The sequence below is a fragment of the Protopterus annectens genome, chromosome 12.part0, assembly GCF_019279795.1.
Source record: "Protopterus annectens isolate FY-2018-M chromosome 12.part0, PAN1.0, whole genome shotgun sequence".
In the NCBI taxonomy this organism is placed as follows: Eukaryota; Metazoa; Chordata; order Ceratodontiformes; family Protopteridae; genus Protopterus; species Protopterus annectens.
In genome coordinates, this window is record NC_056746.1 from 1239264012 (window position 1) to 1239277067 (window position 13056).

The following is a 13056-nucleotide window of genomic DNA, read 5'->3' on the forward strand; positions in this document are numbered from 1 at the left end:
ATAGGTTCACGGATTAGTACTAGACTAACTGCCCTTGTGGGACATTTTAAGCCTAGTCAATTACTGTATGTGAGAATCAAACCCTGCACCTTGCATTTGTAAGGTAAACACCTTAATCATTTTACCAATCTCACTGTAGAAGTACAGCAGAAAACATGATGCACACTGAGATGTTTGAACAGTGTTTATGGTAACTGTGGAGAAATTGCCAAGTAATGGAACTCTGGAATGGCTGGGGGGGGGGTGATATAGTACCCTGCCTAGGGCCCCATTTCACCATGATTCGGTTCTGTGAAGATGTCCCATGGTTTAGTTAAAAGAAATTCTAAAATTAGGCTTTGAGACTGCACAGGCATTTCCAACTAAATTAAATTTTAACAAAGGGTGCACATTTTTCAGACCTACCCCTTAATCAGCTGTTAGGCAGGTGATAATAAGATGTAAATTACATTGGAGAATGGATGACTTGTAGATTGTACTGTGATCGGAGAACAAATGCTCTCCACCAGGGTGTTAATCTACAGGTAATGCCTGCTGAAAAATGAGTCCACTGCTTCATGGCAGCATATTAAGCTGCCATTTGTTGGATGAACAGAGGGGTCTAGTGTTAGAGAAGGGTTGTACTGAGGTTTTTAGGGCAGGGCAATTATCTGGTTGGTGTATGATGGTATGAGCTTTTCTTAGCTGGTTGAAGGTTAACAAATTTGGAAGTTCGATGCACTTTAGATGATGAAGAGACAAACAATGGTGGGATCTGTTTGCGTGGTTAGCGTTGAACCTGGCTATTTTATTGTAGCAGGTCTCTACCTTATTAAGGTTAGTTTTTCTTAGATTTGTAACAATTGGGGAGTATAAGAGGGTGGACATTAGATGTGTTCTGGCAATGGTCTGTCTGGAAGTATTGCTGAGGAATGGCTTGGTTCCCTACAGAGTCCCTAGTTTGATGTGTACTTTTTGATTGTCTGGGTATGTGTTTGTCATATTTAAGGGTGTTGTCGATAGTGATGCCTAGCAACTTGGTATGTTCCACATGTTCAATGTTTGGTGTTGTAGTAGCAGTAGATAATGAAGGGGATGGGAAGTTGAGCTGTTTTTTTGTTAGAGAACATTATTAATTTGGCCTTATTTGGGTTAAGTATGAGCTGACTGAGAGACAGATGTTCTTTGTCTATTGAAGAAATATCCCCTGTATTTTGGGGTGAAGTATGAGAAAGAGGTGTAATGCTGGGATCATGAGAGTTTTGGGAATATGGATTAGAGCAGCAATGGTTAGTACTGGTGTTGGTAAAGATGGGGTAGATTTGTGTGCCCATTAGGATGTGTACCTAAGAAGTATGTGTGTGTTTGTGTGTGAGCATGTGTGCTTGTTTGTGTGTGTGTGTGTGTGTGTGTGTGTGTGTGCGTGTGTGTATGCGTGTGTGCGTGTGTGTGTGTGTGTGTGTGTGTGTGTGTGTGTGTGTGTGTGTGTTTGTGTGTGTGTTTATGTGTGTGTGTATGTGTGTGTGTGCGTGTGTGTGCGTATGTGTGTGTGTGTGTGTGTGTGTGTGTGTGTGTGTGTGTGTGTGTGTGTGTGTGTGTGTGTGTGTGTGTATAGACATTATTAAATGCTTAAACATTTTAGAGGTAAATAACTTTCTCCAATGAAAATTGTATATTTGTATAACAGTAACAGATCTTCTACATTATACGGACTCATCTAGTTAGGCAATATTGCTTTGGTGAAATTAGGAGGATCCATTTGATTGAGTGCTTCTATTACATACAGCATCACATCATCACTGCTGTGGGTGGGGTGTGGTTGTGATAGCAGGTTTGACTGCACCACAGCAGACACTTTAGCGTTTTTTTGTCCTACCACACGTGTGCTCATAAGTAGTTACTAAGCTTACAATATATGTGGATATTGTCGTTCATCTCCGCAGATCAGCACGGATGGAGGATCAGTTTGCTCAGTAACATCGTAGTAACTGTTGTAAGTGGTTCTGGCCTGTAAGGTTTTCGCTAGGTCACTAGGACCAGCTAATACTCCACAGGTGTGTTTCTGAATCTGAGTCTTAGCTGAAATGGGCTGCTTTTAGAGCAGCCGTGCTAATGGAATACAGTACCTACAGTCAGATAATAATCTATAGAGGTACTTATAAGATTGTAAGCCTTGTTTTTGAATTTCTCATGGCTTATTAACACGTTATACTTACTCTCTTGAACACATTTACTATAAGTTACACTTAACATCAACATACATTGTTTCATAATTCACACAATGCATACCAGTTCTGCTACATAGTTTCACAACATAATGACCTCCAGCGGGTTTCAAAGTCTTACCTCTGTTCACAGTGAAGATGTTGCAACTGGCATATGTTTGGTTCATTATAAGACTAATGAATCATTAAATATTAATAAAATACGTAACAGGGGTGCATAATGGCCAGTTTTAGCTTTTCAAAAAAAAAAAAAAAAAAATATATATATATATATATATATATATATATATATTTCTGCAGTTTACCACTGCTTTATCAGGAAGCTCCTAAGTAGTATCTGCCCTCATATTGGTTTGATGGACTTCAGTCGCACCTAAATGCCATTTCTCTCTAGAAGCTAAGGGTAAGAATTTTAACTAACTACATTAGCTATGCCACTGAAAGACTGTACTTCATTACAAAACTGCTATAACTTGCATATAGAATTCCAAAATAGCAAAGCTTGAATAAACTGCTGTTACACAGACTACTTTTCAATAATAGAAAGTGTTCTGTAGTACATTAAATTGCCTGTAAGTTGGCTGCACATTTCTATCTTTAGTTAGCAATGTCTTGTGAATTTCTATTAAAAAATCTGCTATGTATCACCCCTCATTTGCTGCAGTCAGATGATATTAGTGTATATAACCTTCATTGTAAGTACCTTTTTATGTGACTGAGCACAACTAAAAGAAAATCTTGTACCACTTCGCCTAACAATATAAACAGATGGCAGACTGGGAAAACTGATCAAATAAGGCTTCTCCCGAACCTTTAGTGATTTGCTTAATTAGCCTATCATCTCATAGCTGCACTGATACAAGGATAGTACAGTATCTAATTACTGTTTATATCAGCTGGATAACAGTACAAATTAGTTAATCAATTCTTTTGTCTAAAACCTGTAATCAACTTCTTAATAGATTATACAGTCATTATGCACATGCAGGGCACCTGGGCTTCATTTGTTTAAGAGATCTGAAATACAGATGACATTTGGAGTAAAGTTCTGATATGACAGTTTCATTTTCCATTTTAGGTAAGCTGGAAGTACATGCACTGTAATACTTGTGCATGAATAGCTGGTGCAGGTTACGGATATCGTCGGTGTTTGCCATTTATGCAGAAACACTTCCTGGTGTGTCACTTGATGCTGTTTTTGAATGATTTTTTTGGTCATGGACTAGTTCATATAAGTTTTTGTTATTCTAGTTCATTTCTTTATAATTTTCTGGGTCAAATCTGTTTTATTGAAGCTCAATTGCTCAGACAGAACTCCAAAGAAAATGTAGTGAAGACATTAATAATATATTCTGAAATTAACAGTGGAGGGAAAAACAGAGGATATTTTTTCAAAACCAAACCACTGAAAAAATGATTGTGTGAGGGCTGGCAAAAATAAGATGACTGGTTAAACTTGAAGTACACACCCGACCAACAGACACAATGTACATTTAACCCAATTTAAATAAACAATTATTGTAATAAAATCAAATAAAATCACACTGAATTAAGCGCTTTCGTCCATTGTCTGGACTTCTTTAGAATTTTTCAAAACCAGTTTCACTTTTCTCTGTTTAATGACATCCTTGGAGTTAATCATTTTATATATAAAGTGACCGGCATTGTGTAACTCACCCATGGGCTGATATGGGGTGATGCCCTGCATAATACAGTATTTGCATATATATTTCTGTTTGCAATTGCCAAAGTATACATTCATAGTGAAATGTTTAGAAGAATATCAAAGACACCAATTTGTCCCTCCTCCTCCTTCCAGACCAACAATTTGTCAAAGTAAAATAAAAATATTTCTTCTTCTATTTAAAATGAATTGGTGCTACATTTTTATCCTGCATTTAAAATAAATGATAACTAAGGAGCATAACACCTTAAACTCTCAATGCACGATACATAATAAAATATTAAATAAATAAGCAGTAATTACCAACAGTGTGTGTGTGTGTGTGTGTGTGTGTGTGTGTGTGTGTGTGTGTGTGTATGCGTGCGTGTGTGCGTGTGTGCGTGTGTGTGTGTGTGTGCATTTTATTGTGGAAATAATGCATTAATCTAAAATAGTTCTTCAGTCTAATGTTTCAAAATTGCTTTGTTGTTAGAGGAAGTATTTTATGTCTACACACACACACACACACACACACACACACACACACACACACACACACACACACACACACACACACACACACACAGACACTTACCTGCATGTTCAGAAGGACAAGCATAAAGATACACACATATACAATGAAAAAATACACACAGAAAAATAGGCAGACTCAGACACATATACATAGATGAAAACACAAACACACACACACACACACACACAGACATGCACAAACATACTTACATGCACATTCAGAAGGACAAACAAAGATGTACACGTATACAATGAAAAAATACACACACACACACACACACACACACACACACACACACACACACGCTGAGAAATAGACAGACATACATACATATACATAGATAGAACACATGCACACACCACTTAACAAATACATTGTTAAAGAACACATCCTCATATGTTTTCTTGTGAGCCACTCAATGCAAAAAAAAAAAATGCAAGGTATTGCAACTCCTCACCCCATCCGAAGTTTTGCTGCTTCATGCTGACCATCCAGGCATCTGACTGCATCACCTCTGAATGGTATTTCCCTATCATGCCCACCTTGAAGGACATTATTGCAGTTAGACAATGGGCTAATGGTTATACTGATTTGTATTTGTTTGACAGTTGGCTGATAGGATTAAGGCTGTGAACTGCAGTTCCTGTGACACAGGGTTTGATTTGTCTTCCCCTCATTTGCCTGCTGTATGAAGTTAAACAAGTTACTCCTCACTCTCCACAAACCTATCAAATCTGCTAAGCATTGCCTGTATTTATACCATATTGCTAAGGCCTGGAACACTTATTTCTATCCATCAGGTCAATACCCTCCATCTCATCCTTCAAAACCATTCTGGAAGACTTCCTAGCCAAAAGCTGGCTCTGTCCTTGATCAACTCCAGGATAAACAATACCCTTAAATGTGAACAAGTATCTATTCATACTGTGCTTCTCCATATCAACTCCAGGATAAACAATACCCTTAAATGTGAACAAGTATCTATTCATACCGTGCTTCTCCATTCTTTCCTTTTGTCACTCGCTTTCTTAATTTAATCAGTTTCTTTCCCTTGGCTTTTTCTCTCAATATACCACCAATTTGCTTTTCTCTCACTTCATATTACAATTCCTGTTTGTATTATACCTTTAATTTCTCTATGAACTGGCAAAAATTTCTTTAACTACTAAATCATTGTCATATAATTTGCATTTATTCTTAACCGATGTTTTCATGTTTTTATGTCTAATTTGATATAATTATTTAAACTGCTGTTTTTTGTATTATTTTTAAAGACACTAAAATTATTGTTCTTAAAATGTTTTGTAATACTTTGGAGCCTTTCTAACTGGCCGCTGCTGAAAATGGGCTCCTAACCAGTTGGACTTTCCCCATACCTGTCAACATATTACTGCAAGAAATCTGGACAAAGCCATAAATTATTGGGGACAAACGCCCAAAAATAGGGACAGTTTTTACATATTGCTCTTACAAACTTAGAAAGTTAACAGAATAACAGGTTTTGTATTAGCATGAATTTTCTAAAAGGTATGAAGTCTGAAACTCAAATTTCTGTCATTATTTTATGGCTTCAGTCCTCAATGATTTGCCAGTAAACTAAAAACGTTATGCGGAACAAATCAAAAATATGGACAGTTGAGAGGTATGACTTCCCCAGTAAACAGGTGTCAATCAATAAATAAATAAGTAAATAATTTTTTTAATGTCCATATACACACACACATCACTTACATACATGTCTTTGAACGGTGGAAGGACCGCTCTTTAAAACTCACTTAAAACCCATGCAGACTCAGTAAAGAGGGTATCTCTGTTAGGAACTATACCAATGCACCAATCATTGTAATAATTTAAAAAGATCACAGTGGAGAAATGCCATTACTACCTCACAGCTCTTAATTTTGATTCCTAGCTGCATTGCCTGCAGAGAGTGCATATCTTCAGAGTCTCTCTCCATATGTTTTCACTAAGCCTCCACTTTTTTCCACATCTGAAAGATATGCCATAAGTGGCTTAGTTAGCATCTGAATTACCTGTAGCTATGCTTGTGGTGTGAGCGTGCCCAGCCTGGGATGGACTGGCATCCCATCCAGACTGTTTCTCTGCCTTATGGACATTAAGTGCTGTGATGGGCTTAGGTTCATCCATATTGCCCTCAATAACTTAAACAGGTATCAGAAAACAAATGAATGCATGTATTCATGAGGTGCTTAGATATACTTGCACAATGTGGTGCAAAGTTATTCTGTACCTGAATTAATATGCCTTTGCCAGGTCTATTTATTTGTTATGGTGAGGAGAATAGTTTATTGTTTCTTGGTTCTTCAGATTTAATTTCTTGACAGAATTTTCCCTTGAAAGACATAATAACTAGATCAAAGTTTTACACAGTCTCACACATACAAGACATTTTATTGAAAATAAAGTCAAAGTCAAAGTAAACTTTATTGTCATTTAGAACTACAAACATGTAGCCTAAATGAAATTTTGTGCATCAGCTCAATTCTTGAGATTACAAAGGAAAGTGAAACAACATATACAAGTAGAAGAATAAACATAACTAACAAATAAATTACTACTCCCAATACAGGCAAGAAAGAGCAGAGACATTTACCAACACTCATATACGAAAAGAATACCCTCCCCGGAGTTAAATTAACTACCCTATTTCAAGTAATACAAAACACACTACACATTGAAATGGCAAAGGTATTTGTCTAATATTGTGCTTGAGTGAGTTAACTAATACTGACTATGTATATAATAAATAAATATTTCACTTACTTGTAATATATGCAAGTAAATAAAAATTGACTTATCATGTGTCCAGATCCCTGGGACTAGTGCCTGTGTTTAAAAGTCTATCACTGTAGGGTAGAAACTGTTTCTGAATCTTGTAGTCCTGCAGCGGATGCTGAGATGTCTCCTGCCCGATGCTAGATGCTTAAACAGTCCATGTGCAGGATGGGTGTTGTCCTGTATTATTTTGGAGGCCTTTCGGATGCTACTTGCAGAATAAAGTTGTATGGATGGAAGACTGGAACCTGTTACCTTCTCTGCAACCCTCACCACTCTTTGTAGTGCCTTCCTTTCGGATGCTACTTGCAGAATAAAGTTGTATGGATGGAAGAATGGAACCCGTTACCTTCTCTGCAACCCTCACCACTCTTTGTAGTGCCTTCCTTTCGGATGCTACTTGCAGAATAAAGTTGTATGGATGGAAGACTGGAACCTGTTACCCTCTCTGCAACCCTCACCACTCTTTGTAGTGCCTTCCTTTCGGATGCTACTTGCAGAATAAAGTTGTATGGATGGAAGACTGGAACCTGTTACCCTCTCTGCAACCCTCACCACTCTTTGTAGCGCCTTCCTTTCGGATGCTACTTGCAGAATAAAGTTGTATGGATGGAAGAATGGAACCTGTTACCTTCTCTGCAACCCTCACCACTCTTTGTAGCGCCTTCCTTTCGGATGCTACTTGCAGAATAAAGTTGTATGGATGGAAGAATGGAACCTGTTACCTTCTCTGCAACCCTCACCACTCTTTGTAGTGCCTTCCTTTCTGTAGCTGTGCAGCTTCCAAACCACACTGTGAAGTTGCAGGTGAGGATGCTCTCGAATGCATCTCTTTAGAAAGTGAAAAGAATATGAGGAGGAAGCTCAGCTTTTTTCAGCCTTCTTAAAAAGTGGAGGTATTAGTGTGCTTTTTTGACCAGTTGGCTGGTGATTCCTGACCACAAGAGATGCTCTGATATGATACATCTAGGAATGTTGGGTCTATATTATATATTCCAAGTTTCAAAACTTCGAACCTCATATGTTCGACAACATATGAGCGAAGTTTGAAACATCGAATATATAGTAAAAAATTAAAAGAAAAACTCACCTCAATGCTCTGAAGAAGGGGGCAAGTCCCCCTGCACCCCCCCACACTTTCCCTACTTAAATAACCAACTCCAAGATCGCACTTCAATGCAGAACAGGGAAATTTTCCCATTCTGCACCATACGGAGCCATTGCTTTTCACTTTCAAACTTTTTAAAGTTCGATTATATGGTGTCGACGGGTTCATATTATAATGTTGAAGTTATGGAACATCGAATACCGTATGGTAGACACCACATGATCGAAGTTCTGTAACTTCGAAAATAAAAAAAAAATTAAATAAAAGCTTACCCTGATGGGTTAAAGCAGGGGGGCAAGCCCCCACCCCCTGCTACTTAAATATACCAACTCCAGGATCACGCTACAGTGTAGGAAAGGGAAATTTTCCCTTTCTGCACCATACTCCATTAAAGTGCGATCTCAGAGTTGGTATATTTAAGTAGCAGGGGGTGTGGGAGGTGTTGTGGGTTTTTTGTTTTTTGTTTTAAAATTATTTTAAATGTAATTCGAAGTGCTAACACTTTGATGCATAAAGTTAGATGTTTATACATTCAAACTATTAAACTTTCATTAGAATGATATGAACCCGGTGTCGAACATATGATATCCGAACTTTAAAAAATTTTTACATTTGTTGACCGGGATAGTCCGACTGCATACATGTCCATTTTCAGCGGAGGCCCGGGGAGAAAAGCTCCAGAGTATACATAATAAAACATAGTAATAAGGACAATATAACAGAAACAAAGGTGAACGTAGCAATGCAGACAAATACAAGTAAGCTATTACAGTTAATATTATAACATTCAAAAGTAGACAGTTTCATGACATTTGTAAGCACTAGTTACAGTGAGGAGAAATTAAAACACATTAGCATTGACATCTAGTAGATTTTTGTACATTTATTAAAGCTGGCTAGCCAGGTTTGTTACAGTGACAGAGCCAGTTTAGTGCCAGATGTTGTTTGAGTTTGGTCTTAAATTCACGTGGGGAGGAGAGCATAGTAATGTCAGCTGGGAGTTGAATCCATGTTTTACCTGCAGAGTTTGCCAAGAGAGATACTCCTGCTGTGTTGTTGGTTTTGATTGTAAGAATTTGAAGTTTATTAGAGGATCCAAGCAGTCTCTGATTAGTTTGGGCGGTGATAATATTTCTAAGAGCTGGTGTGTTATCTGGATTATAGAGAATCTTGTTAGCTATGATCAGAAGGTTATATTGTATGAGATTGGGGAATTCTAGCCACCCAAGCTGTTTGAGGTTAATGCAGTGGTGGGTTCTGCATGGCTGGCCTGTGACAAATCTGGCAATGTGATTGTAACAGATAGATAGTCTGTTAAGTAGTGATTTGTTTAGATTAGACAGAAGGGGGAAACCATATGTAAGTGTTGAAATTAGGTGAGAGCGGACAATGGCAATCTTAGCTGGAGGGGTTAGAATTGCTTTAATTCTATACAATGAACCAGGTTTTTTATTGGTGTTCTTTATTATTTGATTAACATGAAGTTCAAATTTTAGGTTATTGTCAATAATGACACCGAGCAGTTTTGTAGAGGCGTCTGGGGAGATAACAGTACCATCTTTTGCGTTAATGGTGAAATAGAAAGTTGCAGACCTTGAGTAGGTGTGAATAGCAACATTTTAGTTTTTTTGGGATTTAATAATAGCCGGTGACTAGTGAGCCAATTTTGTACAATATTAAAGGTGGACTGGGTAGTATTCTTCAAATCTGAAGGAGATGTGGCTGAGCAAACCAGAGTGGAGTCATCAGCGTATTGGATACAGCTGACATTTGGGATGACAGTATATAAGTCATTAATGAAAATTGAGAACAGTAGGGGCCCTAATATGGAGCCTTGTGGTACTCCAAGGGTGTTTGGTAGTAGTATAGAAAGTTTGTTCTGCCAGACAACAGCCTGTTGCCTCGCAGTCAGGTAGGAATTGAACCATAATAGGGCATTAGGGTCTAGATTGAATGTTTGCATAGTGTGTAACAAAAGTTGGTGATCTACCATGTCAAATGCCTTGGCGATATCCAAGAGGAGGGATGAGGAGATGCGATTATTATTGCGGTTGTTGTTTATTGCATTGGTAAAGGCAAGCAGGGCTGAGGTGGTACTGTGGTAAGGTCGAAAGCCATGTTGGGTATCAGACATGAGGTGTTTTTGGATTAGGTGGTGCATGAGTTGATTGTGTATACATATTTCCAATATTTTTGCAAGTGGTGAAAGTAAAGCTATGGGTCTGTAATTGAAGAATTCAGTGGAGGAGCCTCCTTTATGTAGTGGGATAATATAGGATGTTTTCCAAATGGTGGGAATTTTTGCTCCTGCTATGGTACGGTTAATTAATATTGATACTGGATAAGCTATAGCATCCATTGATTTTTGAAAGTATTCAGCAGGTAGTTGGTCAGCAGATAGAGTGCTGGATTTTAATTTTTTTATAAGGGTACGGATGAGTGAAGTGGGAACTGGTTGGAAGTTAAATGAGAGTCTATCTAAAGGGGTGGTATTGTCAGGGCTGGGGGAGCTAGGAGGAAGTTGGCTAGCTAGGGTTTGAATTGTTTCAGTAAAAAAGTGGTTGAAATTGTCTGAGACCTTTTCAGGATATTTGTCAATGAAACCAGTGGGGATGGGAGTGGATGTTTTTCCTGAGTGGAGTAGGTTATTTAGACTTGCCCAGAACTTTTGAGGATTGTTTTGGTTTTCAGTCTGGATTTTACAGTAGTATTGTCTTTTGTCATTTAGAATTGTTTTTTTTGGTGTCATTTCTGACTTGTCTGTACTTAACATGGTCTGGGGTGTTTTTAGTGAACTGCCAATGAGCCCATAATTTGCTTCTAATATGGATTTTTGCCTGGACTCTTTGGTAACCATGGTGCTGTAGTTGCTTTCGTTCGCTTTGAGCGGACAGGTGCATGCAGATTAGGTGCCCCCCAAATGGGGAGCAAATATATATATATATATATATATATATATATATATATATATATATATATATATATATATATAAATGCAATTGTAACAACATAAACTTTACCTTCATCAAAAAGCAAGTACACCACAAAGGCTGTAGAATATAGTGAAGGAAAGAGAAGTTCTAGAAAAAAAGAGGGATGGCGGGTGGGTAACCTGGACTGCAACAGTGAATACACTTGAACATCTACATTTATGGTATGTGTACACAACTGTACTATGTCCTTCATGTTTCACTGTTGCAGTCATTACATTTGGGTAGAATCCCAAAGCTATGGATGGGAGGCTGGAACTAAATAGCATTAGGAGTGGCTATAAGGCCCTGCAGAACTGCAGTGGCAAAGCCTGCCCTGGTCTTAGAGAAGATTGGCAAATGATAATGCTTTGTAAAAGTATGAAAAGAGCTCCAAGTAGCAGCTTCTAGAATGTCTTTGGTTGGCACCCCTCTGAGAAAAGCTGCAGAGGTAGATGTTGCCCTGGTGGAATGTGACCTGATTCCCTTGGGCACTGGTTTACCATGATGCAAGTAGCAGAAATGAATACAGTGGCTTATCCACTTTGAAATAGTCTGCTTTGAAATAGCCGTCCCATCTGATCCTGCAGCAAATGCCACCAGTAGCTGCTCCGACTTTCTTAGAGGTTTGGTCCTGTTTAAGTAAAATTTTAGATGTCTGTATACGTCCAATGAATGCAGAATCCACTCCCCCTTGTTCCACGGATTTGGGTAAAAAGTTGGCAGGTGAATAGTTTGGTTAAAGGCCACACTGGATACCACCTTAGGAATAAAGGAAGGGTTACTCCTGAGGGACACCCTGTCTGGGTAAAATGTAATAAAAGGCTCCACAGCCATGAGGGCCTGTAGTTCTGAAACCTTTCTTGCTGAAGTGATTGCTAGCAGGAAAGCTATTTTTCAAGATAAAAACTTTATATCCGCAGTAGCTGCTGGTTCAGATGGAGGCAGGATGAGCTTTTCCAACACAAAATTGAGGTCCCATACAGGAGGTGGTAACCTTCTGGGAGGGCTTAAATTTCTGGCCCCTCTAGGATACTGTTTTAGCAGAGGGAGAGAAAAGATGGGAGGCTCTGTGTTGTAATGAGCCGAGATGGCAGAGGCATGGATTTTTATTAATGAAAAAGATAGGCCCTTGTCAAGCATCTCAGTCAAGTATTGTAAAATCTGAGGAATATTTGGCTTTGCTGTGTCTGTTCCTTGTGTTTGGTTCCGAGCACAGAATCTCTTCCATTTATCAGCATAAGATTTTCTAGTACTAGGCCTTCTGGCTTCCAAAATGACATCCATCATAGATTCACTGAGAGGGGTTGTTTGAATAATTACATGATCAGCCATGCTGCCAGGTTCAGAGTTTGGAGCTGATTGTGCAGAATTTGATTGCTCTGCTGAGACAGTAGATGAGGTATTTGAGGCAAGTACCAAGGAGGGAGTTGAGACGTATTCCTTAGAATTGGGTACCAATGCTGGCGAGGCCAGTCCGAGGAAATTAGGATAATTTTTGTTTTTTCCTGTCTAACCTTTAGTAGGACCTTGGGAAGAAGAGGCAGAGGAGGAAAGGCATAGACTGATAGGTTTTTCCAACTGAAGGAGAGGGCATCCACTTTCCATGCTTATCTGTGATAAGTCCTTGTGCAGAATTTGTCCAGTTGATAATTTTGGGGAGAGGCAAATAGATCTATGTCCGGACTCCCCTATTTCTCTGTTATCATACTGAAGACTTGTGGATCCAGTTTCCACTCATGAGGGTCTATAAGATTTCTGCTTAGGTCGTCTGCCACAGT

At 38.6% G+C, this 13056-nt stretch overlaps 1 protein-coding gene across 4 annotated transcripts in view; it reads right to left on the reverse strand.

The window, feature by feature from the left end:
* The window catches only part of RALY (RALY heterogeneous nuclear ribonucleoprotein), a 2391440-nt gene that overhangs the window by 1966199 nt on the left and 412185 nt on the right, over positions 1-13056 (reverse strand). The gene's annotated exons all lie outside the window — the stretch shown is intronic.